The 20,182-nt window shown below is 39.3% G+C and overlaps 1 protein-coding gene across 5 annotated transcripts in view; it reads right to left on the bottom strand.

The window, feature by feature from the left end:
• DCTD (dCMP deaminase) overlaps positions 1-20,182 on the bottom strand; it is a 63,664-nt gene that overhangs the window by 13,544 nt on the left and 29,938 nt on the right. The window lies entirely within an intron of this gene.

The following is a 20,182-nucleotide window of genomic DNA, read 5'->3' as shown; positions in this document are numbered from 1 at the left end:
TAGCTACCTGAAGCTACAGTCGCTACCTGAAGCTATAAAGGTAGAACTAAAATCTGTCAACAAATATAGAAAACAAAAAAATATTCTACAGATTAGAAATGCTCAACATACATTCCAGTCCTCAACAGAGGGGACACCAGTGATTGCAGTAACCACAGGACAGTTGTATTAATTTCTAATGCAAGCAAAGTGGTGCCCAAAATTCTACAACAAAGACATTTATCACATATGGAGTGAGAAATGCCAGATGTCCAAGCTGGGTTCAGGAAAGGAAGAGGCACTAGCGATCATATTGCAAAGACACTGTGAATAATGTGCTTTATAGATAATAACAAGGCCTTTGGTTATATTGAAAACTGTGAATCAGCCTTAAAGAAATGGGTGTGCCACAATATTTCATTGTCCTGATGCACAATCTGTACAATAATGCTTGGTAAGTTAAAATATAGTAGGAAAAAAGGAAGACCACATTCCAGTTGGTTAGACTCAATGAAGGAAATATCCCTGAGTTTGCAAGATCTGAGCGGCTCACAATATTAAAAGAACAATGCAATTAAAAACATAGACAAGTGGTACATTAAAACAGAATTAAATTGTTACAATGTTAAAATAGATTGCTTATTAAAAGAATGAAATACAGTTAAAAGGATAAAACTGCCTAAAACACTTAAAACAATATAACACCCCAAGTCTTGTCCTTTAAAAACATTCTGTTTTAAAAGCCTGTCTGCATAAGAAGGTTTTAACCTGCTGGTAGAAGGATAACAAGAGGAAGGGCCATTCTGGTCTCCCTAGTTATTAATGATAAGGTGACTTGATGGTCTCTCATTCATAATTTGAAGTTGATTTTATGGCAGTTAACAACAAGACTTTTAGTTTAATACAGTCTGCCCTCCCCATTCCCCATTCCGGACCGCCCCCCGCCCCCCCCCCCCCGCATATAGGGAAAAGCGCGTATGCTCAAGCCCCATAGAAAATAATGGGGCATGTGTTCGGGGTGGCACACGGGGCACGGGGCACGGGGCACAAGTAAGTTCCCCATTATTTCTGGGGTCAAAGCCGCAGAAGGCAAGCCCAGCTATAAGGCAGGCCAACTGTAGTTTGGCATAAATTTAAAAGACAGTTTAAAATTAACTTACTTGTTTAAAAAGCCCCCTTTCGGTATAAACATAGTTGAATTAATCTGTTAGCTTAACATGTTAACCCCCGACTTTCTCTCTTCTGTCATTAAATAATTGAGACCTTTCCATTCTTCATCAACATTTGCTTTGAAAAAGTCTTGAGGGGCAATCGCTTAACCTAGTAGTATTCTTAGCTAGTTTTTCTTGCACAGTAGTACATATTAAGATCTGCAAATAAACAAGGGCAAACAAATAAACAATTCTCCTTGCTTAGCACCCAAGTTTTGCAAATAAATCCTGCCAAGCATACTGCTAGCATACTGTTTCTTAAATACTTTAAACAATCTTAACTCTTTCCTATGTGTTTTGTCTTTTCCCTAAGTACCAAAGCCAGAGCAATGTAATGGTTTGAGCATTGGCATATGACTCTGAAGACCAGGGTCTGAATCCCTACTCACCTATGGAAACCCACTGGATGACACTGAGCAAGTCACATACTCTCAGCTTCAGAAAACTCCATCATAGGGTTGCCTACAGTCACCATAAGTGACTTGAAGGCACATAACACCACCAACAACCAAAAGTCTATAGTTTTTTGTGGGTTTTTCAGGCTACATGGCCATGTTTCTAGAAGAGTTTCTTCCTGACGTTTCGCCAGCATCTGTGGCTGGCATCTTGATGCCAGCCACAGATGCTGGCGAAACGTCAGGAAGAAACTCTTCTAGAATATGCCCACATAGCCTGAAAAGCCCACACAAAACTATGGATGCCGGCCATGAAAGCCTTCGACTTCAAAAACCAAAAGTCTATTTTCCCATGTTGGACCTGAGAATTAATTTTGATTTGACACATGGCTTTTCACTTGATTTAAATTGGTACAAGAAAGGCAAAGGACACAGTTTTAATCTAAGCAGCTACACAGTTAAGCACTCTCCATGTTTTTATGCGCAGGTTTCATAAAAGATCCAGATAGACAGATAAGATTAGGCACTATGTTATCAGAGCCAGCTTCACAAACACTCCATGAGCAAATGAAAAGAGCCACTGACGGACAACTAAAGTGTAACAAAATTACTGACAAGGAGATGGTTGGCTGGCCGACCTGTAACAATTAGTAAGAGCTTAAATCAAATATGTTATATCTATCACAGCAATGAATAAAGCAGTTCCCTGAAATTATTCCTATTCATGTTCCCTACCTCAAGAAATTCATATCATAGAATCATAGAATCGTAGAGTTGGAAGAGACCACAAGGGCCATCCAGTCCAAACCCCTGCCATGCAGGAAATCACAATCAAAGCATCCCCGACAGATGGCCATCCAGCCTCTGTTTGAAGACCTCTAAGGAAGGAGACTCCACCACACTTTGAGGGAGTTTGTTCCAATGTCGAACAGCCCTTACTGTCAGGAAGTTCCTCCTAATGTTGAGGTGGAATCTCTTTTCCTGCAGCTTGCATCCATTGCTCCGGGTCCTAGTCTCTGGAGCAGCAGAAAACAAGCTTGCTCCCTCCTCAATATGACATCCCTTCAAATATTTAAATAAGGCTATCATAACACCCCTTAACCTTTTCTTCTCCAGGCTAAACATCACCAGCTCCCTAAGTCGTTCCTCATAGAGCATGGTTTCCAGACCTTTTACCATTTTAGTCACTCTCCTTTGGACACACTCCAGTTTCTCAATGTCCTTTTTTAATTGTGGTGCCCAGAACTGGACACAGTATTCCAGGTGGGGCCTGACCAGAGCAGAATAGAGTGGCACTATTACTTCCCTGGATCTAGACACTATACTTCTATTCATGCAGCCAAAAATCGCATTGGCCTTGTTAGCTGCCACATCACACTGTTGACTCATGTTCAACTTGTTGTCTACTTGGACTCCTAGATCCCTTTCACACGTAGTTTCATTCAGCCAGGTGTCCCTCATCCTCACTCTCTCACTGATGTTTCTGCTGCCACTTCCACTCAAGTATCTCAGTTTTCTGACTCTTCTGTTCCATAAAATCAACCATCCTATTACTGAGGTGTTTGTCAACAGCCATTCCTAAAAGCAAGGGCCTGGACATTTGAAAGGGGCAGCGTATTGCTCTGAAACATAATGAATTTTTCTCTGTGTGTGATTTGGATGCAGGTGGCAAATGCAATAACATGCATGCTTGAAAAAACCCATAAATGTAAGCACGCAAATTGATCATTGAGGATAATTTTCAATACAACCACCCACCTGCCTAATTGTTTTAATTGGTGATACTGCATTTTCCTTAGTCCGTTGTTTTTGTTCTCATTGGATACATGTGAGAGAAAGATCTTAGGTCTGTGGTATTACTTTATTAAAGATTCATAAGAACGTTGGATGTTGCCTTATACCAAATCAAATAATTAATTCCCTGAACTCAGTATCCTACAGCAGTTGCTACCCATAGTCTTGGCCCCTGAGAAGTTTATAGCAAAGAAAAAAACAATTGCAGCCAATGGGCACAACTATGGCACTGGTCTATTGCCACATTATGGAAGTTTGAGATGCACTAATTTCAGAAAGGAGACGCTTTTTCTAACCCTTCCTTGCTATGCAATGAGTGAACTCAGAACTTGGAAACAAGATAATACAAGCAACAATACCACCTGTAACATGTTACCTGTAACATGGTACTACAATATACTGACTAGTAATGTTGTTACTTTTCCCAAATATTGAATAACATTTCTTTGCAGGCAAAATATGTTTGCTGGAACATTTTGAAGGGATTTCTCTCCCCTCTCCACCTGCATTAAGCCATTTCTTACTTTTGAAGGCTTCTTTTTAAAAAGGTACCAAAAAGTAATAAGAAATATAACAACTGATTTAGAAAGGAAATATATATATTTTGGTAATGGTAGTAAGTTACTGAGGGGAGGGCTTTGTAACAAGTTATATAATTAATTATGAAATTGTAAAAGTTACTTTCTCGTGGAAACTGGGACCTTCTGTATGCAAAGCATTATTCCTCAACTTACCTACAGCCCTTCCATAAAGAAACAACTCAACTTTTTGTCCCTGGATAAGACCTGCCCAGAATTTTAAGACAAAATGGATCATGTCCATGAGCCCACAAGCTAGAATGTATCATTAGTTGACCCTAACACTATACTAAGTAAGTAGAGAGATTTTGTAGCACCTTTGAGACTAAATGAAATAAAGACGGCAGCATGAGCTTTCGTAGACTTCAGTCTACATCCTCAGATTTATATAAAGTGATCTGCTATAGGCAGCTGATTTTGGAGTGCCTTTGAAAGACCCCAAGTGGACAAATTTGGTATTTATTACTATATGTGTACAATCACACCAAGACACAGGATGGTGTAGTTTGAGAGTTAGACTATTACTCTAGAGAGCAGGGTCAGTTCCCTAGTCATCCCTGGAAATCCACTGTGTGATCACTCTCAGCTTCAGAAAATCCCATGATAGGTTTGCTTTAAGCTTGCCATAAATCAGAAATGACTTGAAGGCTCACAGCAACATAACAGAATCTCACCAAGAACCACCTTTGGATATCAAAATGGCTTGGCCAATGCCAGATAATTATAATGTATATATACTTTTTATTGACATCAAAGGAAGAAACAACTGTCCAACCCACTCATATTGACCATGCCTAAAAATAACACACTGGGAGTAGGGTGGATAGAGATCTTCTTCAAGCATGATCAATGAGAGTTTTTACTTGTTCCCATTTAGAAAACCAAACCCTGTGGCCTCTCCTCTTTATTTCATATGTAGCTCTTCTGTATCAAGGCCATTGTCAATGGCACATTTTTGACACAACAGTACTGGTAAGGTTGGATAGAGAAGAAACCTAAACAAATGGCTGCACCTTTCTTAAAACAAATCCTGTTTTGATCAAGTCATTCCCACGGTGTCCTACTGGTATATTGTCACACAAATCTTTGCTATTCAAGCTTAGCCCAAACTCTTCTGGGTCAGAGATGCTGAGCTAGCTAATCAAGAAAAAATTGACACAGTCACAAGGTCAGATATCTCATGAACACTGTGCAGTACAGTCCCCACAGGCTCAGAAAACTAAAATCCCATTACTTGCAATAATATCATAAGAGTTAGCAAGGAGCAGCTTGGATATTTTGTTGCCAGATGAAAGTTTCAAAAAAGTTCAAGAGAAAATCTTTCACACAGGCAATAGTAGGCAACCAGATGTCTCTGGGTACTGAAAAAGGAGGTCATGAAGGTGGTAGCTTTTCTGCCCCCCCCCCAAGTATTTGATATTTGAGATATACCACTTCTATACATGGATGTTCTAAAATGACATACAGTGGGCCCTCCATATCCATGGACTTGCCATCTGTGGATTTAAGCATCCGTAGATGGCAAGCCTGGGGTAGGGGGGCAGAGGAGAAGGAGGAAGGAAGAGAAGGAGAAGAAAAGGAAAATGGCCATGGCGGTGACCGGGGGAAAAGAGGAAGAGGAGGAGGAGGCAGCACCCTGCCATGGTGAGAGGGGCTTTGGATGGCTAGCGGAGGGCAATGTCCTATTGTCCCCAATGGTGGCACAGCAGCATGGCTGCACCACCATTGAATACTATAGGACTTGAGTATCTGCAGATTTTGGTGTCTGATGGGGGGGGTCTGAAACGGAACCCCCGCAGATACTGAAGGCCCACTGTATACACTCGTCCCTCCACATTCCCTGGGGTTAGGGGCACAGGACTCCCATGAATGTAGAAAAACCACAAATAACAGAAACACTGCCAGACATTGACCACAGAATTGCACTGGAGGAACTAGAAATGCCTAGTGGAGTGTTCTCTCTAGGAATCTCTAGGTCCTTCACTGCAACTTTTGGTTCAAGTTGACCATAGAGTTGCACTGAAAGACCTAGATATTTCTAGAGAGAACATATTAATAAAATCTGTGAATAATCAAATCCACAAAAGTGAAAGCCACAGATGTGGAGGAACAAGTGTACTGTGCTTCTTCAATGTCATGAATATGCTATGAGGATGACGAATATAAGAATGTTATTTCTACCAGTTTTAAAATCATGTGAGCTGCTTCAAGTCTTTGTTTTGGTAGAAAGGCAGGATATAAATCAAGCAAATGGATGAATTAATGAATAAACAAGGACAATAAAATGTGACAAAGGCAATCTAGATATTCTTGAGAGTGTATCCACACTCCAGAATTAAGACTGACACAATTTTAGCTGCCATGATTCTATCCTTTGTTGCCTGTTTTATTGAATCATTTCCTGTATTGCTATGTCCTCCCTCCAGTCCATCTCCCCTGATCCAGGCCTCGGAAGTTGAGGAGAACTGCTGGCCCTCATCCCCTTCCCCACAACCACTCCCTTCTCCTTTTGTGTCGTGTCTTTTTAGATTGTAAGCCTTAGGGCAGGGATTCGTCCAATTAAAAAGATTGTATGTACAGCACTGTGTAAATTTACAGCGCTTTATAAATAAAGGTTAATAATAATAATAATAATAGTAATAATAATAATAATAATAATATCCTACAGAAACCTGGAATCTAGTTTGGTGAGATACCCAGCCTAGTCTGTCAGAGCTCTGGTGCCCCACCAAACTAAAAATCCCAGGATTCTATAGGACAGAGTTATGGCAGTTAAAGTGGTAATAAACTGCTTTAATTCTGCAGTGTGGCTTCACCCAATGCCCAACTGGTTCAGTGTAAAATATGTGCTTAACAGTGCAGTCATATGTTTCTGGATTCAGCAGGGCATACTCTCAAGTGTCTATATGATCATATCATAAAACTCTTAAGACTGAATTCAATTAAAACATCCCAGTTTGCCAGAAGTATACCTTTAAGACTGCAAACTAAAATTGATATGGAAATATAGATGACAGTGAAGGAAGGCGAGTAAATGCAGTTCTTGTTGCTGCAGTGCAGCTATTTGGTAGTGCCTTTGGTAGAAATCCCTTGGGGAAGCATGTGTCCCTTGTCTTTATAGAAATTGGGTTTGCTTATGATTGAAAACTTACCATAATTTTATCATTCAACCTGAAGACTTAATTCAAAAGTGGGGTGGTGACAATGACAGGAAAGTACCTTTTGTACTACGGCTCAGCAGTCGAAAGCTAAGATACCTGACCAGCTTTCTGAAGATGAGCAAATTAAGGCAAGTGCAGTGCCCAAATAAAAAACTATTAAGCATTCCTATATATCAGGGGTGGACAAAGTGCAGCCCATGGTCACATGTCCCCAGGACCCCTCAGGTATCAAAAATGGAAGCTTCTGAGGCCCCTCCTGGTCACAAATGGGTATAGAGGACTAGCAATTTGGCAAAATACCCTCATTACACCTTGAAGTTGTTTGGAAGCATTTGGAGACATAAAAAAAATTCCCCACTTGGATGCACTGGGCAGTACAGCCTTCTTGTTGTGTGGCTGCTGGCACAGGGTTGTTACCCATCTCTGTTGTATATGTAGTTTTACCAGACTGAAAACTGAAGACAGCTCCTATGCTTTTAGTGATTGTATAGAAGAGGAAATTTCAGCAGGTGCTGCTTGTCATGCACTCAGGTAACAAGCAACATCTGCTGAAAGTTCCTCTTCTACACAGCCATTAAAGAGACAGGAACTCACCTGTTTTCACTCTGGCAACCCTATATATTTGCATGGTTCAGTTATCCAGCTGACTTGAAGGCAGGGTATATATGCAATAAATAAATGTATGGTGTTAAATGGGTTGTGATGACTAACTGCATATGGAGTTTCTCCCACAAAATTGTACCTATTCAGTGATCAACCTTCACATGAGAACTCACAAAGTGCGTTGGCCTCTAAAGGCAGTTCAGAAACTTCTCCTGGCACAGACTGGTGAGGACTGGCTCGTATGATAATACTACCTGTATATATGTATGTATTACAAGTATGTTTGAATTGGATTTCCTGCATGGCAGGGGGTTGGACTGGATGGCCCTAGTGGTCTCTTCCAACTCTATGATTCTATGATTCTATGATTCTATGATTCTATGTTATGAATATTTGTTTTATAGTGCTATTTTAACATTTTATTTTTTATATATATTCTGTTGCCTAATGGCCTGTTGGCTGAAATAAAGGTATGTTGTTGTTGTTGTTAATATTACCACACAGCATCTACAGTATGTTTCAGACTTTGTAAATTCTGTTCTAGTTCATTTTTACTGTGTCATTGCATTGTTTATTAGACATGCCATATCAAAAGGCCTGCATCCTGAAAATGTTAAAAATAAATAAATAAAAGCAGCCTCTAGCCTCAGCAATTTTTGACCACTTTACTGTAAAATGGAGGTCACTCTAAAAGTAGTTGCCTAAAGTGATATTGGCTACTGTTGCTTGGGCTCTGGGGAAACCACTTCGAACATATTACTCACAGCATGACGACTATTTCAGCAAGTTGTAGCAAATATTTTCCCTCTAGATTCTTTCTCAAGGTTCTTCCTTTTGTCCCCTGCACCTCCTGTATTTGTTCCATCTTAAAAACATCACTGTTTGGAAAGTGGTGGGACATTTCTTTTCTTCCTCTCCCTTCGCCCCCTCTTTTGGGGCTGAACAATAAATAGCACTCATTCTAAAAATGCCTACAAGTGGCTTCCATTAGAATTTTAATGTACTGTTGGAATGAAAGAAAGGCTTAACACAACTCTCTTTTTTTTAAAAAAAATAAAGCACATAAATTCAGAAAGGGACATTGCCACCTACACTGAGCTAGAGAGTTCAGTGTCTGATGTCCCTCTCATAAATTAATTGAGGTCTCTTGCTGTAGATGAAGAGCATATCCTGGAAAAGATCATATCTGTCAAGATTGCAGATTGGTTTTTCTCAGAGTTTGCAAGAAGTCACAACTTACAATGCCTTCATTATGTCGATGAGAATGGCTTCCCAACTGGAAAGAAATGTGTGTTTTATTCAGTTAGGCCCAAGATTTACAGAGAAAGCAATTTCCCCGCAAAGTCAAGATTCAGCTCCCACCCCCATGAAAAATGTCACCCCAAATCTTTTATTCAGTCACCTTTTTTACTGACAAATGTATATTCTCTCAGCTTCATGTGTACTCAAGATTTGTGACATTTTATGGCCAAGTAAGGTTAATCACAGGTGAGTGCATATACCTGATGGATATTGCAGCTTGGGCTGTATTCTCTGTCTTGGGAGAAATTGAATGATCTGGGCAGATGATTTGGTATCTCACATACTTCTAAAAATGGGGGTAGCTAATATTTCAATTCCATCTGGAGAGCTTGGAAATCCACCTCAAAATGTTACAATATGCTAGGACTGTGACCCCAGAAGACAAGAAGGTAAGAGATATATATTATGCCCTCAAGTCATATTGGCTGCTTCCTTCTCTCTCTGACTTTGCAACACTGCAGTGCACTTAAAGACGAGTGTGGAACTGTTTCTGGTTCAGTGTTTAATTTACTAGTTTCTGTCACAATCCTGGATGTTATGTGCATTGACCTTGTCCTTGGCTACATGAATGCAAATAGGCAGTTTTCTCAGGGCAAAGTGCTCTATTAGCATTCATTAATGCTAATGCTAATGTTACTCCTCGGTACAGCATAAAACTCTTAATGCCAAGTTATTTGCTGAGGAGCAATATAAAAATTGCTACTCCGCAGCAGGCCTAAGCCACCTGCTGATCCAAATCAGCAAGGAGATAATGAAGTGTGTATCTTCTTGCTTTCGTTACATAAGTGACTATTTGAAAATGAGCAGCAGTTCCAGCGCTGACTTCAGAAAGTGGGTTCTTTTCTTTTTCAGAGAGGCCTAAGACAAATGAGTTAATGAGGTCCTTCCTACTCTTCATGCAGGCCATTTTAGTTTGATCTTGCTATAGAGTTCTCTTCTCATACAGTCTTGTTTCATCCCTCCCACCCCATATTCCTTTCAAATACTTGCCTCTTTTTGTATCATTATAGTTTCAGAATAAATACGTTTTAAAAAACCCATAATTGTATTATTTTGCTTTTGGGTTTCTATGGAAATTCTCTGTTGTTTGTTTGTTCTTAGCGACTATATATGTAGACTGTAGGGAACTGACTTTTCTTTAAAAGGAATGGAAACTATAGGCTATCAATTCCTCTTTCCATTCTTATGTGAATTATTATCGCAGCAGTATAAGCAACATAATACATTTTTCTTTGGAGCTCTAGATAAAGCTCAATTGTTTCTTCTAGAATACTGATTTCCTCTGAGGTTTCAAACTGTGAAGTCCAGAATGATGGACAAAATATTAAATTGGGGCAGCAGGGGGGGAGCAAACAAAGTGTTGGTTATCACCTTTAAAGCCCTAAATGGCTTGGGCCCGGGTTACTTGAGGGAACGCCTCTCCCTACATAATCCTCCCCACACACTCAGATCTACAGGAAAATCCTTACTCAGCTACCCTAAGGTGAGACTGGCGATCACACAACAAAGGGCATTCACAGCAGTGGCGCCTTCTCTATGGAATGCCCTACCGGAAGAGATTCGCCTCAGTGGAACGGTGGAAGCCTTTAAGAAGGCTCTAAAGACTCATCTCTTCCTACAAGCCTACCCTCCCAATTCCGTCTGAGACTATCTCCCCCCTATTGTCTTTGATATATAGTAATTCATGGTTTTAATAGTTTATTGTATGTTATAATATGTTTTTAATCTTGTTTGAATTTACTTCTTTTAATATGTATTTTTAGATGTGAATTTTTAATTGTTCTTATTGCCTGTTTTTAACGATATTGTACACCGCTTTGATCGTAGGAAAAGCGGTTAACAAATAAACAATTCATTATTTAACCTTCCCCCCAAAAACAGAAAAATGAGAACTGAACTGGGAAATGCTGAGAGTCAGTTGGAAAATATAAAACAGGATAGAATGAAATGTCAGTTGGAAATAAAAACTGGCCAGTTCAAAGTCCTTGCACATTATAGCAGGTGTTGGGAATACTGGGGTAAGGTGTTACATTCAGCCTCATCTTTTATAGCCCTCCAGAGAATAGATGATGATAGCAGATACGGCTACTTGCTTTGACAACATCTGAACCATGGCGAAAGTATGTGAAGCATCACCATGCAGTGCAAAGCCATGTTCACTGCTCCCTCTTCCCTGTGGAGAAATGTATGCAAAAGGTGACTGAGTCCCAAACTGAATCTGATACCTAAGAGTGAGCGAGAGATGAAGACATCACTCTGGAAGTGAGAGAAGAAACTGTTCTCTCACCAAGACTTTGCAGGGTGACTCAGAGCTTCTGTAGATTTCATTAGGCTTGCGGACTGGAGAGCCCTGCCGGCTTAGAGTAACCTGGAGGAAGACATGGCTGTATGGTTGTCGGCCTGTCACAAACTTTGAAGAGAAGTTTTTCTATTAAGAGGCGAGAATATTATGCAACGTTTTGTTTCTTCCTCTTAGACAAATGCTAAATGTGTATGGCACAGCAACAAAATTACAGTTTGATAACAGCTAAACACCTTTTGCAGACTGTGAAATGCTACCAACTGGTACTAATTCACGGGTACAGAGTGATGTACCTGTTGGCATACAGTATTGGGTTCTGGATATGCTATATTCATATATACTTTCAAATTAATCATTTTAACATCCACTACAAGTTATCTGTGATGCTCTTTGAACAGGTTGTGATTGTACTAAAGCCACTAGCAGCTTGTGGACTAACCGGGGCAGGACGGGAGCTCTTCTCCCACCATTTTAGGGGTAGGTATACTCCCTATTTTGTCCTTAAGCTGCCACTGACTAAAGGCAAATATAAAAATGCTAAGTATCATCATAATCAGCTTTGTTGTTGTCATGTATCGACAGGCTTTTTGATCCCCATTTAATACTACTCATCTGAATGAAACAATGCTGTATGGCAGAGATATGATGCAAACTGAACTTTAATGCTAAAGCTGTTGCCAAATATGAATGGCAAAATCCTCTAAAGCAATGTGAACGGCACATTGGAGATAACCAATTTATTTAGACTGCTCACTGTTATTTTAATTGCTTACAAAACACTAACAAGCTCTGCTAAGATTCAGCCCCAGCTGCGATGCTTTGCAGCTGCACATCATGATGCTGCATTTTCTCACCATGACTCTGCAGCACCATGTCAGGAAAGTAATTACAATACAATTTATTTATTTTATTGCAAGCACTAGCATTATTCCCAGTACAATATTTAACAGTCTGAACAGTGCCTGTGTTTTTAAAAACAGAGATTCATGAGCCTGGGATTGAGCATCAAATAATCATGACTGGGGCAGGTGGGGAGGGGGTAGGATCTATTTTATTCGAGAAAGTTTGAGGCTGCTAAATCTGAGTCAGAATTTATTGGCTTCTGGTTGATTTGTATTCATATTTCTTTAGTGTTTCATGACTGCTGCTTTTATTTGTTTATGTGTATTTTAATTTTGTTCCATTTGTAAGCCACAGTGAGAACCCTCTGGATTAGACAGCAGGATATTAAATATTAGAAATAAAAAGTAAATAATTCTGTATTTGGAGTGCATTTAGCACAGCAAAGCAGTTGGTGAATATGCCTAAAAACTATGAACAAGCACTAAATGTCTACATTTATGTCTTCTACAATAAGTCCTTGTGTCTGAAAATATAAGTGTGAAAAAAAAATTGCAGGCATTGTATGATTATCTATCTGTTTCTCACATTATAATATGTAAGTAGCAGACATAAGAGCAAGCAACGTGTACAAGCATTTCTGTAAATCTTCACAGGAGAGGCAGATCACAAGTATCTTGTTTGGTTATGCATCAAGAACACATATCATCCTGCAGAAATAAACACTTACATAACTCAGTACTGACTGTATTACTACTTCCTCATGTCTTATAGTTCTTGCTCTGAAAGACTCAGTGCCATATTTTCTACCACACTACACTGTTACAGTGCTACTTTCCACTTTTACTGCTATTTCCTGCACTGGTAGGTTCAGATTTCTTTTAGCCACCAAATACCACGTCTTATGTTTGTCAATGGATACTAGGTTTTATCATCGGTTATGACTGTAGGCCTCAGTGCTGCAACTGTTTGCCCTAGAGTCATCCCGCAAGGAACGTTTAGATAGCAAGGATTCTGCTATTGTGGCAACAGAGTAAGAATTTGTCATCTGAAAACAAAAGCTGTAACAATCATCGCTTCGGTGGTGTGCTATGTTGTTAGCAATCAACAGCAAAAGGAGGAGCAAGAGACAGATAAACTGGACAGAGAGCACATCTGGGAAAACAAATCTTCCAGCTCTTGTCTGAGCAGATATAAGCTGAAATATTTTTCGGCAGGAAGCAATGCTTTAAACATTAAAATATGCTGGCAAGAAGGTCAGGAAACAAGTGTTGTGGCTGCCCATAGCAATTCAGTTACTAAGAAGCAAACACCTCACATGGGCAGTGGCTTCAACTTGCTGTAGCACCAGCTCAGGGAACTAAATCTTTCAGTCCATTAAAATATTTTGCTGCAGGCTTTTCCCCTCTTTGCTGGTAGGTAATGAGTTCCCACGTCTCATCTGTACTAACCCCCGACCCCACACCTGGACTAGGAGGTATTGAAGAAAATTCAGAAAGCTACCAACACATCATAATTTGTTAACCATTAGTGTAACCCAATGACTTAGTGTCAAGTATTGACTCTTGTAGTGGTTAGAACTACAAGACTTAGGTTTTCAACAAACTATTGCAGTGTAGAGAGTACTAGGCAGTGTGGTCTCTTCCACAGCCTTTCATGCTCTACAAGTCTTGCACATCAATGACTGATAGGGCAGGAAACTGTACCTCTGTCCAGGAATCACACAAAAACATGGCAACTTGGGGGTCCTTTCTCCCCAATTATCGACTCCCAAAGATTCACTTTATTTGGGAATATTTTTGCAACTGGAAATGACATGATATTACTTCTGGTAACACTGGGAGTGACCATGTAGCTTTTGTGGGGTGGTGTTATAGCACGATGAGAATACTAAATGCTCCTCCCTGAACTGCAAATCCCAAGACTCCACAGAACGTAGCCTTGACAGTTAAAGTGGAATGATAGTGCTATTACTGTGTAGTGTGAATGAAGCCATTCTGTTCTTCTAACAACTGTCCAATGACTGGTTATTTTATTGCAAGGATCGTCAGGTACCCCTTGCCTCCCTGGTTACTTCACATGCTCACCTCCAGTGTTTCCCTTGTATTTATTTCAGGCTTTTGACACAGAATGTAATGCCTTCTTGAGCAACTTTGTCGTGGGATGTATCCATACTACAGAATTATTGAATTTGGATGCCACTAGCTGTCATGGTTGTATGTTATAGAATCCTGTATATCCTAGTCAAATAATGTTTGTAAGCACTGACGAATCTGGAAGGCTTACCATCCACAGATGGCCCCACTCCTGTTTTTCCAATGGCGGTGTATGCACATGGCAACGCACACATCACACCACCATTGGGAGCAATGTAACTTGAGATCCCACTATTTTGCTATCCAAGGTGGGAGAGGGAAGAGAGCAAAACCTCAATGGATACGAAGAGCCAGTTGTATTGAAAATATGTAAACTAGATTTTAAAAAACAGTTTGAATTGAATTTGTGTACTAATAATGATGTATAGGGAAAGTAAGATGTTATTCAAAATACAAATGGAAGATGAAAAGGTAAAAGATTATATGGTAACATGGGACAAGAACTTTGGTTATAATATTGAGATGGGATATTGGGAGAAAATGTGGATGGTGGGGCTGAAAGAATTATTATCCTATGATATGAGAGTAAACTTGTATAAGACTATGTATCAATAATACTTGACACGAGATTATATAAAATGTATAAAGGACTTTAAAATGTGGCAGACATCAAGGTACGTTTTATCATATGTGGTGGTATTGTGACAAAGCAAGAAATTATTGGAGGCAGATACAGACATTAATGCAATCAATTTTTAAATGTAGAATTGTGTTAAGGCCAGAGCTGTTCTTGTTGGGCATATCAAAACAGAAATTTAAAGATATAAATCATAAAGTGATGCATCCTATGATTATAGCAGCAAGACTATTATTTGCCCAGAACTGAAAAAAGGACAGTGTACCTTCAGAAGATGGGTGGATCATTAATGTTTTTGAGTTGGTCAAGATGGACAAACTGGTAACAGTGATTAAAAAAAATCACTAGACAACTTCAAAAAAAGGCTGGGAATTATTTTTGCTTTATATGAAGAAGAAAGAAGGGAAGATTATGGTTGTGGATATAGTGTCTTAGAACAATTTTGTGTAATAATTTAGGGCTGAAGTAAGAACAAAATAAGATGGCATTACTGATAAATCATATATACTGAGTTAGAGTTATCAGGTTTGGAAGTGGGAAGTCAACTATAGTTTGTGTTAGATATGTTTAGGTAATTGTGATTATATGTGAATTGTTATGATTTTATAGGGGTGGTATTGTGGGAAAACGGTGCGAAAGTAAGGTAGACTAACAGGATCTGGGGTATGTTTTTTAGTTTAGGTTAGGTTTGCGCTATGCATGTAATTAAGTGCTGTCAACTTATGTATGTTTTAAAAGTTAATAAAATATATATTGAAAAATCTAAAATATAGTTTTAATTTATTAGCCTTAGAACATGATAATATTCTGTATTATAGTCGAACTACGTTTGTGTGAATGTTCTTATTTTTGAGCTGTCTCTAACAGCTTGGCACACATTCCTCATGAATAGTCGTTTTTTCTCACCAGGTGCATTCATTTATCATCCATAAATAAATGTTCTCTTTTTATAAAAAAAAAAAAAAAAAACAGAAAGAAAAGGCTACTTTATGACTATTATGCAGATGCTTTTGAAGACTAGCCCATTAGTCTTAATTTAAGAACTTAAACAGCTGTTTAATTTATTTAAAAATATTCCATGCTGGCTGCAATTTGAAATTTGTTTCACATGAATCAATCCCACTGCAGGCTATACGGCTGCTGCCATTATGGCCTCAAGTCAATGCCATGAGCCCATGCTACTCACTGGGCTAGATATGTGCTGGATTGTGACCCCTTTAACCACTTAACATTCTTCTGTCCATCTTGCGTGGAAGAAAGATTATTTCCTTGAGGAAGTATTAAACATACAGTCTTCAATGATCTGTGCAGCACATAGGTTAGGAATAAAGTTTTGAAAGAGTTTTCTATGTCTTTGACCTAGAATGGATTGAGATGTACACTTATCAGGCTAAGATTCTCCTTCCTGTATTATTGTGCCTGGTCAACAGTGTCCAGAATAGCCTGACACTGAAACAAAACTTTTCTTTTGTTTTTGAGTGATGTGCAAATGGATGGTATGAAATGCCAATGGAAGACCATAATAGGCCTTGCACATCAATAGATAAGGCCAGAACTTGTTTTTCTGTCTAGGAACACAGGAAGCTATCTTACACTAAATCAAACCATCAGTCCACCTAGCTCCATAGTATCAATTCTGACTATCAATGCTTCTCCAGGGTTTCATGTACAATTCTTTCCAACCCAAACTGGGGATATCTGCTGTTCCTAGATGGTCTCCCATCCAAGAACTAAATAGGGCCAAACTTGCTTACCTTCTAAAATTAAACAGAATTTCATGTATCCAGGATGGTACAACGGGACATAAAAACAACAACATGCAAAAGATGAGTGTCTTTCTGTTTGTCAGATTGATAGCCCCAGTATGATTGAATCCAAACTCTTGAAACTTGGCATGCATACTAAAAGAGGCCTAGGATATCTTGGGGTTCTTTCTTTTTCTTTTCTTTAACATCTGAATTGATTTGAATGTATTGATTTGAAGTACCAGTTTCAGTCACTATGTTTAAAATTCTTTTCGTCAACATATAAACTGATATAGATATGTGGGAGTTTTCTATAGGTTATAGCATTCCCCCTTCGCCACTCTTGTGGGGCAAATCCCTCACAGGTTTGGAGTGGGGAAGCAGGGGGCATTTGGGGAGAGGGCTGCAAGAACTTGTGGCTTCACTCAGATGATGTAAGCACACTGAAAATGGAATATCTTTGTTGGAAAGCTTAGGGGGCAGTGACATCACTTGGAAGGTGCAGACTACACTGGGTGACACTCCAGAGGAGGGTGTCACCCAGTGGGCCAGCTGCCTTCTAAGTCCCACATGGCAACCACCATGCAGAACTTGGAAGGCCTCAGGGGTGGTGGCATGAGTAGAACAGAGCACCAAGGTGTGGGTATGCTTACTTGTCTTAAAAGGTAGTACCCCCCAAAACATTCCAAGTCCTGTGTGGCAACCGCCACATGGGACTCGGCAGGCGTGGGGGGGGGGGCAGCTGCCTTAAGCTGCCATGTGCACCCCTCCACCTTGCCACACTGCATCATTCTACTCACTAGCAGAATGGCACCATGACAGCAATGTGTTGGCCACATCCCCAAGCCTCATCCCAAGAAGCCCCATCCCACACACCTGGTGAGACTCCAGGCGGGGACACCACTGTTACAGGGTATTAAACCAATTATTAAATCAGCTTGTGAAAAGCCAGTAACATGGAATAGTACAGAAATAAAGCTGAGAAGTGACCAGTTAAAAACTGGCTAGACTAAGGAGATTATCACACGGGGGTTATCTTGTCCTTGTCAAGTTCTTCACATGCAATCATGGGAAGGACTTTCAGATGACGTTGCACAAATCCCGTCATTAACCCACCACTAAAGTGACATTGGTTGGCAAGTTCACATTATTGCAATTTTGCTTTAATGACACGTTAATAGCGGAATTGTCACTACTATTTGAAAGTCTTTCATGCTATCACAATCACAGACGGGTTAATGACAGGATAAGGACGAGGGGGCAATTCCGTCGCTATCCCATCCGTATGTGATAATCTTCTTACTCATTCTCTCAGTAACAGCTTGATATAAAGAACTCAGAACTCAAAAGGCACCTTTTCTGGTGACTGCAAAGTTAGAGAAATTGTCGCTGGAAAGGTCATAAGTGCTGATGTCATGTCAGTCTATCCTCAAATGCATAATTGCAGGAATTGTATATAGAAGTAGTCACGCTTATAATTAATCAAGCAATTATTTTCCTGTTTCTTATATATTATTTGTATCATCTCAGAGTATAATCACACAGGCATAACTCATCTCTATTTGCCTCCTTCTCTTCAGGACCCTACAACTATCTTTCAAGCAAATGTAATCATTATTCCCTATGTTACCTGAGAACCATCTGATCAAGTCTCCTTTTCAGACACTGGAAAAATCAGTTGCTTTTCTGAGCACAGCTCCTGGTTTATTTTCATAGAAAGGCATCCCAGCTTCTTCTGCATAGCCTGTCTGTCTCCTAGACTGCAGCTATCAAGAGGTTTTTTTCCAAATCAAAACAGACAACCCATAGAGGTAGACATGGTTTTGCAATGCTTACTACTCACATCTCAACATGCCCAGCTGGGATGTCTGTAGTCCTTGCTGGAACAGCCAGCGAATGAAGAAAAATAAGGTGTCAGACTGACATGTCTACAAGAATGCAGGGTAGACAAAGCCCATTTCTCTGGAGACAGTGATGATAACTCAAGAAAGGCCTCATAAACAAGGCTGCAGTTCCTTTCAAAAGTGTGAAATGTAAACTGCATTTCTAAAATGATCTGACTTGGACTTTAAAAAATGTGCATTGCCAATGGGCCTGAACATAACAACCTGTGCAAAGAAATGCCCAACCCTGCTCTCCCTTTTTTCTTCTGACTCCACCTACATTTTTGATAATATAACAAATGATAGAAAAGCTTGGGGTTAAGAGGAGAGTAAAGGAAGATTCTTACAATGTAGATAAATTATGATCTTTTAAAAACTGTAAGAAAAATAAAGTTCCTGCATGCAGTGTTGTTGTTGTTGTTGTGTGCCTTCAAGTCATTTGACATATGGCGACCCTAAGGTGAACCTATCATTGGGTTTCCTTGGAAGTTTCTTCAGAGAGGGTTGTGATTGCCATTCTCTGAGGCTGAGAGAGTGTGACTCCCAAGGTCAACCAGTGGGTTTACCTGGCCAAGCCGAGATTCAAACCCTGGCCTCCTGAGTCCTAGTCTGGCCCACAAACCACTACACGACTCTGGTTCATACAATGTTGCCATACAAATATTATACTCTGCAAATTGTGAGATCACTTGAATTCCATCTGGTCAGATATTATAACAACTAACTCTAGAAATAAGGAAGATAAAGCTTCTGGAACTGGACCATATCCTTAAAATAATGCTATTGTTTCTATTTACTGAGTGCGCTAAGGAAGATAAATCTTCTGGAACTGGACCATATCCTTAAAATAATGCTATTGTTTCTATTTACTGAGTGCGCTTTGTTTTGTTTTAAAAAAATAAAGTCAGCCTTTCATGTCAACTGAACAGAGTTTTCATACTTCAACAAGCCATAGACTATACCTTCCCCTTCTATATCATTAAAGGAGGGAGTTTTTAGACTTAATAAGAAACAAAATGTAAAATAGCACTCATTGCTATGAGGTTTTGAAATTTTAATTTATTTGATCTATCAATTTTCTATTTGTTAATACCATTGTGCAGTTCTTTGGTAAATATTTTCTTCCTGTATCTTACACATTGAACGTATCAAGCTGTCATGTCTATGACAATCCTCAGCTATAAAATATGATGTGAAACTATGCTGATTTTGAAAAATGGTTTTAAAGGAAGAAAATTTTAGTCTGAATCTTTGGGACTGAATCTTTCTTCTACAAAAGACACTGAGATTACAACTTTCCTTCTAATATGGGCAAACCTTATTAATGGAGCAGATGAGCCACAATAAAATTGTAGAATTTTTTCCCCCAATAAGCATGCCATCCCTTTCAAAGGATGATGATCTGAAATATTGTACTTTTTAAACACAAAATAACATTATCCCACATTGTTATTAATATGAAAATTGCAAAGGACATATGATTTTGATTAGAATAAATTCAGCCTTGTGAAAACATATGGTACAGTGAAGAAGCAAAGTTTTCTGTAGTGTTTTTAACGTAAATTGCTATTTTAATATATGTCTTGAATAGTTGTTTTGCTATACTTTGTCCATTTTAAAGGCATGGGTTTTTTGTCCAAGGATATTTTAAACAAT

The sequence above is a fragment of the Sceloporus occidentalis genome, unplaced genomic scaffold, assembly GCF_023333645.1.
Source record: "Sceloporus occidentalis isolate IW3139 unplaced genomic scaffold, rSceOcc1.0.p SCAF_5, whole genome shotgun sequence".
Taxonomy (NCBI): domain Eukaryota; kingdom Metazoa; phylum Chordata; class Lepidosauria; order Squamata; family Phrynosomatidae; genus Sceloporus; species Sceloporus occidentalis.
Note: the sequence above shows the minus strand (reverse complement) of the source record. Positions and strands in the feature narration are given on the sequence as shown.